The sequence below is a fragment of the Bos grunniens genome, chromosome 10 (assembly GCF_055505025.1).
Source record: "Bos grunniens cultivar Pamir isolate PY7600 chromosome 10, Bosgru_T2T1.0, whole genome shotgun sequence".
Lineage (NCBI taxonomy): Eukaryota > Metazoa > Chordata > Mammalia > Artiodactyla > Bovidae > Bos > Bos grunniens.
This window is the reverse complement of record NC_141174.1, coordinates 60803515-60810951: the sequence shown is the minus strand read 5'-3', so window position 1 is coordinate 60810951 and position 7437 is coordinate 60803515. Positions and strand designations below refer to the sequence as shown.

General features: G+C 44.2%; 1 pseudogene; it reads left to right on the top strand.

The window, feature by feature from the left end:
- The first annotated feature begins 4259 nt into the window (after nt 1–4259).
- Nucleotides 4260–6247, top strand: LOC147364662 (small ribosomal subunit protein uS19 pseudogene; annotated as a pseudogene).
- Nucleotides 6248–7437: the final 1190 nt, after the last annotated feature.

Below are 7437 nucleotides of genomic sequence, written 5' to 3'. Positions count from 1 at the left end.
TAGAAAGGCTATGGATGCAAGACACCCACACAGGTTAGCTTCCCAGGACAGGGATAATGAAGGAGAGGTGTATGGGACTTCTTTGGTGGTACAGCAGATAAGAATCCGCCTGCCAATGGAGAGGCTTAAATTCCACATCAGAGCCACCAATGTCATTCTCAGAGTCTGATATGACCCTTCGTTTTTTTTATTTGGCAGCTACTTCACCTGGATCTTTGCACCTTTGGCCTCACTTCCTCTTCACTCTCAATTTCATTTTCCTCTTCACTCTTATCTGATGTATAAGTGGCACCTGCCTCCATCTCTTCTTCCTCCTTTGGCTCTGAGGGCTCATCACATACTGCCAACTCAAGCCTCTTAATCTTGTCTTTATTCAAGGCTTAATTTGCATGTTGCATTGCTCTGAGTATTTCAGGCTTTGCACTGTAAAAATGACCTCCTTTCTGGGCTTCCTTTGAATGTGAACCTGTATACGGCTTTAACAGCCTTCTGCTAATCCAGCCCCTTGTTGGGCTATTATCAAAAAACTGTACGTGAATTCAGGCAGACTTTCCTTTCTCACAAATGAATGTTCCATCAAAAGAGTGGTTATAAACCAGGCAAGGCCACCAAGGGTAACCCTCCATCTTGGTCCAAACCAAATCACCTGGTGAGAAGTCACAAGAACTGCTGGTGGGGACCGCAGGGGATGCCGACTTCCGCAGCCCTCCGTTGAGGTTCCTGGCCTCGGCCCCCGACATGGTAACCACTGGGGGCTCTGGCCCTGCCTCGCTCCAGGCCACATCCCCGCCTGGGGGAAGGGAGGCCCCGGTGCTAGTGGCAGTGGCTCTGCTTTCACTTGAGGCCCTGACAGGGGCTTTGTTGGCATTATTCGCGCCTGGAAACTTAGGGAAGAAGCTATGCAGTGTGTTCTGTCGCGACATAGCCACCGTTTCTGAGGCTCAACCACTCGGTCGTAGCGAGCCACTAGAGGCAAGGCATCTACCGCTCAGGGCCTGCTGGCAGGAAATCTCTTTCTTTCTTTTTAAATTTGCAATATTTTTTCTTCCAGTTTTAGTGAAATATACGTTATGACATATAACACACACAAAAAAAATAAAACTTAAGAAGAGATATAACTGACAAAGAGCACTGTGTAAGTTCAAGGTAAACAGGGGTATTTACTTATAATAGAAAAGTACTTTTCTGGATCCACAGGTATCCCTTGCTTTTCAAAAGTTCGCTTTTCATCACTTTACTTTTATAAAAGAGGTACATTAGTACCTGTTTTCACCAACCAGAAGAAATCAGAGAAGGATTTTTGCTTTTACCATAGAAAGATGAAAATCAAAAATAGTGTTCCACATTCGTTTTGCAGTGAGCCCTTAAACACTTAAGAGAATCTAGCTTGCACCCTGAGAAGCCAGAGTGGCCCCACTAAGCTCCCTCCTCGGAAATGATACACAGCATCTCAGCATCAGGCCGCCGTAACATTGATCTGTCTCTGTGAGCATCTATGTGTTCTCTCAATTTATCTTGTGCCTCCATTAGCAAGATGTGTCTTAAGGCAATTGCTTCTTTGCCTTATATCTTTCAGCTTAAAGAAGATTTCCTAGGAATGCTCTACTTTTGAATAGCAGGAGAAACCTGTAAGTCTCTACCAAAGTGGAAAACCAAAAGAGGGCTGAATTTTTCCTGAGAAATGGAAGAGAACATTTTCATTATGGAAGGGAAGAGCATTCCCACAGTGTTATAATATGCACACAAAGTGTTTCTGTGTCAAAAGGATATAAATCAAGAGACCATTTTTCTTTCACCCAGCCCACTTCACTCAATTATGTTACCTGCCTGGAACCCTGTAAGCAATGCAGCTTGAGGTTCTGGACTAGAGCCATGCAGGTGGAAAGCAGAAAAATCATCTAAGTTTCATGTCACTTACCCACAATATTCTTTATACTTATTGCTATTCCCTACCACTATTGCTCAATCTCCAAATATCTCTGAGCCAAAGAGCTCCCCGCCCCCACCATCACCTCTGTCTTCTAAATAACTTGGGGGCATCTGGATCTCAAAGGTTCTGCAGCATTGTCAGGTGGGGACATCCTCTAGGCAGGTAGAAAAATGGTACTAGAGGCAAATACCAGTGGCAGAGGTAATGGTAAGTTCACTGAGTCAAAGCAGTGCGGAAAGAAAACTGTAGAGATCAAGAACAGAGCTATAAGTGGCACAAATAATTAAAAACTGAGGAGAGGCAATTCAAGTAAAGGAAACTCAATAAAAGTAATTAGTTACCCAAGTGATGGAAGAGCTGAGACACTAAAGGGACAATGAGGCAATCCAGAGATTAGCAATACCATGAAGTTTTTGCCACCCCTGGGCCTAACAGAACAAAAGAAGGAGACAATGATGCCAGAAACCAGAATCAGGACTTTTGGTGGAAAGGACAGGACCCGAGGCTGCCTACCATGAGCTGGGGCTACAGGGAAGAAAGGGTGCCGTCTACTGAGCTGAAAATGACAGAGACTGAAGCGCTGCCTGAGAAACCATCCTAGTGTCCTGCCTGCTCCTTTCATGGGCCATGGCTGACTCATGTTGATATTTGACAGAAAAACAACAGAATTCTGTAAAGTAATTATTCTTTAATCAAAAAAAAAAGAGTTTGCATGCCATAACTAAAAATCCAGCATGCCAAAACAAAGACCAAGATACATGTGCGACAGAAAGGCTTTGTAGGCTTGATACAAACAACAGGGAAAGAGTAGAGAATGAATCTGGGAGCAACTGCAAATAACTAGGTAGAAATCAGACTTTGGAGGATTCACAAGGAATTGAGGAATAAGAAACAGAAGCAGCAAATGCAAACCACACATTTGTCCTTTGTGCTATTTCAGTGCAAACTTGGTCCTGTTTGCATTCTTATATTCCTGAGATTCAGTTCAGTTCAGTTCAGTTGCTCAGTCATTTCAGACTCTTGCGACCCCATAAACCACACCATGCCAGGCCTCCCTGTCCATCACCAACTCCCAGAGTCCACCCAAACCCATGTCCATCGAGTCAGTGATGCCATCCAACCATCTCATCCTCTGTTGTCCCCTTCTCCTCCTGCCCTCAATCTTTCCCAGCATCAGCATCTTTTCAAATGAGTCAGCTCTTCGCATGAGGTGGCCAAAGTATTGGAGTTTCAGCTTCAACATCAGTCCCTCCAATGAATACCCAGGACTGATCTCCTTTAGGATGGACTGGTTGGATCTTCTTGCAGTCCAAGGGACTCTCAAGAGTCTTCTCCAACACCACAGTTCAAAAGCATCAATTCTTCAGCTTTCTTTCTAGTCCAACCCTCACATCCATACATGACTACTGGAAAAACCATAGCCTTGACTAGACGGACCTTTGTTGGCAAAGTAATGTCTCTGGTTTTTAATATGCTGTCTAGGTTGGTCATAACTTTCCTTCCAAGGAGTAAGCATCTTTTAATTTCATTGCTGCAATCACCATCTGCAGTGATTTTGGAGCCCAGAAAAATAAAGTCAGCCACTGTTTCCACTGTTTCCCCATCTATTTGCCATGAAGTGATGGGACCGGATGCCATGATCTTAGTTTTCTGAATGTTGATTGGGGGGAAGCTAATACCTAAACGCTGATTTTAGAAGCTCCATTTCAAGTTACTATTCCCTAAATGGAATAGCTTTTCCCCGAGTTTCTCCTTCCTCATTTTCTGCTGAAATTTACCTCTTTGTTACTTTATAATTTCTTTTCTTCAATGAAGATAATAAATAATTGTATGATTCTCCCCAAATACATCCTGAGTTGTTTCCATGAATAAGTTCTTTTTACACAATTTTTAACTCTTCTGCAATCAGGAATTCAGCAATGGGATGCTGTTCTTGTTATTACTTTGCAATTACAAAGCAGTAAATCCATTCATTTGAGAGCTAGTCAGCCTGTGATTTAAAACAACATCTAAGTAGAAGCTAGGACCCCTCCTCTATTGGAGAGAAGAAGTTTTCCATTTCAATAATAGGAACAGCGAACAGCACACAATATAGATACTCTGTATCCATTAAGTGATGTGCTCCTAAATCAGGTGATTACCATTGTAATCATACACTCAGTGCAACAACCGGGGGTTGATTTAAGAGAGCAAGACATTACCCGGAGACAGAACAAGACCAAGACCTGGAGTATTTTAAAAACCTAGCTCTAACTTTCAATTTTCTCATTTGAAATTTTATAATAATGATCGATGCCCCAACTACCTCACAGAGCTTTTGGAAGGTCAAATGAGACAAGCGCCTGAGTATGCCTTTTTGAAATGCAGCACAGATCCTTTCCAAGGAGCCGACAAGACGGCGGAAGTGGAACAGAATTAGAAGCGGACCATCCGCAAGTTCACCTACCGTGGCGTGGATCTCGACCGTGTTCTACGACCTGGACATGTCCTACGTACAAGCAGCCGTAAGGCGAGTGGCGGCGGTGGCTGCTGAACCGCGGCCTCCGGTGGAAGCGAGACTGGTTGCTGAAGTGGCTGCGCAAGGCCAGGAAGGATGCGCTGCCCCCGGAGAAGCCCGAGGTGGTGAAGACGCACCTGCGCAAACGGATCTTCCTGCCTCAGATGCTGGACAGCATGATGAGCGTCTACAACCGCAAGACCTTCAGTTCAGTTCAGTTCAGTTCATTTCAGTCGCTCAATCGTGTCCGACTCTTTGCGACCCCGTGAATCGCAGCACGCCAGGCCTCCCTGTCCCTCACCAACTCCCGGAGTTCATTCAGACTCACGTCCATCGAGTCAGTGATGCCATCCAGCCATCTCATCCTCTGTCGTCCCCTTCTCCTCCGGCCCCCAATCCCTCCCAACATCAGAGTCTTTTCCAATGAGTCAGTTCTTCGCATGAGGTGGCCAAAGTACTGGAGTTTCAGCTTTAGCATCATTCCTTCCAAAGAACACCGAGGACTGATCTCCTTCAGAATGGACTGGTTGGATCTCCTTGCAGTCCAAGGGACTCTCAAGAGTCTTCTCCAGCACCACAGTTCAAAAGCATCAATTCTTCGGCCCTCAGCTTTCTTCACAGTCCAACTCTCACATCCATATATGACTACTGGAAAAACCATAGCCTTGACTAGACAGACCTTTGTTGGCAAAGTAATGTCTCTGCTTTTCAATATGCTATCTGCTGCTGCTAAGTCGCTTCAGTCGTATCAGACTCTGTGCAACCCCATAGACAGCAGCCCACCAGGCTCCCCGTTCCTGGGATTCTCCAGGCAAGAACACTGGAGTGGGTTGCCATTTCCTTCTCCAATGCATGCAAGTGAAAAGTGAAAGTGAAGTCGCTCAGTCGTGTCCAACTCCTAGTGACCCCATGGACTGCAGCCTACGGGGCTCCTCCATCCATGGGATTTTCCAGGCAACAGTACTGGAGTGGGGTGCCATTGCCTTCTCCAAATATGCTATCTAGGTTGGTCATAACTTTTCTTCCAAGGAGTAAGCATCTTTTAATTTCATGGCTGCAATCACCATCTGCAGTGATTTTGGAGCTCAAAAAAATAAAGTCTGACACTGTTTCCACTGTTTCCCCATCTATTTCCCATGAAGTGATGGGACCAGATGCCATGATCTTCATTTTCTGAATGTTGAGCTTTAAGCCAACTTTTTCACTCTCCTCTTTCACCTTCATCAAGAGGCTTTTTAGTTCCTCTTCACTTTCTGCCATAAGGGTGGTGTCATCTGCATATCTGAGGTTATTGATATTTCTCCCGGCAATCTTGATTCCAGCTTGTGCTTCTTCCAGCCCAGCGTTTCTCATGATGTACTCTGCATATAAGTTAAATAAGCAGGGTGACAATATACAGTCTTGATGAACTCCTTTTCCTATTTGGAACCAGTCTGTTGTTCTATGTCCAGTTCTAACTGTTGCTTCCTGACCTGCATACAAATTTCTCAAGAGGCAGGTCAGGTGGTCTGGTATTCCCATCTCTTTCAGGATTTTCCACAGTTTATTGTGATCCACACAGTCAAAGGCTTTGGCATAGTCAATAAAGCAGAAATAGATGTTTTTCTGGAACTCTCTTGCTTTTTCAATGATCCAGCGGATGTTGGCAATTTGGTCTCTGGTTCCTCTGCCTTTTCTAAAACCAGCTTCAACCTGGTGGAAATCAAGCCTGAGATGATTGGCCACTACCTAGGCGAGTTCTCCATCACTTCCAAGCCCATGAAGCACGGCGGGCCAGGCAAGGGGCCAGACACTCCTCCCGATTCCTCCCTCTCAAGTAGCCTGCTGGCCAACGGAGGCAGAGACTTCTAAAAATAGATAATTTTTTTAAACACAGTATAAAATATATCCACAGTGCCAGAATGCCTAGGGTCCAAATACAATCCCACCAGTTTTTGGCCATGTGAACTGGAGTAAATTATTCAACTTCTCTGTGCCTAAAGTTTCTCATCTGTAAAGTGGAAAGAGTAGGGGGGCCCTCATCATGGCTTTTAACTAATGACTAGCTGAGGTGAGGGTACAAAAGCCCTCCTCCATTCCTAGCAATGAGGCAAGGTTCCATTTACACTCCAGAGCCCCCAGACATCACACTGAGACCATACTTCACCTGAAATCCCATCCTTGTGTAGTACCTTCTCTTTTCTTACTCTGCTTCCCTCTCTCCCTTACCAGTTTTCCTTAAGAACATTCTCTTAATAAACCTCATGCACACAAATCACTTTTGCAGACTCTGTTTTTATAGAGCCCAAACTAAGTTCAGTACTATTCACACGGAGTTGCTGATTATACAAGTAGAGCACTTGAAACAGGGCCTGGCATGTAGTAATTTCTCAGTAACACTGAGTAGAAAATGGGCCAGAAAACACAGTCACATGGTAATCACAATAATGATGTTACAAAACCCCTGGCTTACCGGGGAGGCTCAGGAGGCACGGGATATGTGTACTCATAGCTGACTCACATTGTTATACAGTGGAGACTGGCATAGCATTGTGGAGCAATTATACTCTAATAAAAAATACATTAAAAAAATGTTTAAAGAAAAAACCTGGCTTGCAGTTAACATGTATGGAGATTAAAAGTCCTCTCTCTTGAAGTAATACCATTTGCAGCAACATGGATGGACCTAGAGAGTGTCAAACTAAGTGAAGTAAGTCAGAAAGACAAAGACAAATCCCATATGATAGACACAGCAAACAGCCTGTGGTTGCAGGCAGGGAGTGGGGAGGATGGATTGGGAGTTTGGAAATTATGTGAAAAATAATATATATGTGTATGACTGAATCACTCTGCTGTACAGCAGAAGTTAAGACAGCACTGTAAACAATTATACTTCAATAATTTTTTTTTAAAAAAAGACATCCCTCTATCCTAACAAGTAAAAAGCTGAACAGACTGAAAAATCAGCAGCTCGACTTAGATCTGGCAGAATTGAGGTTACAAGGTAACACCCCTAAAACTGGAGAGACAG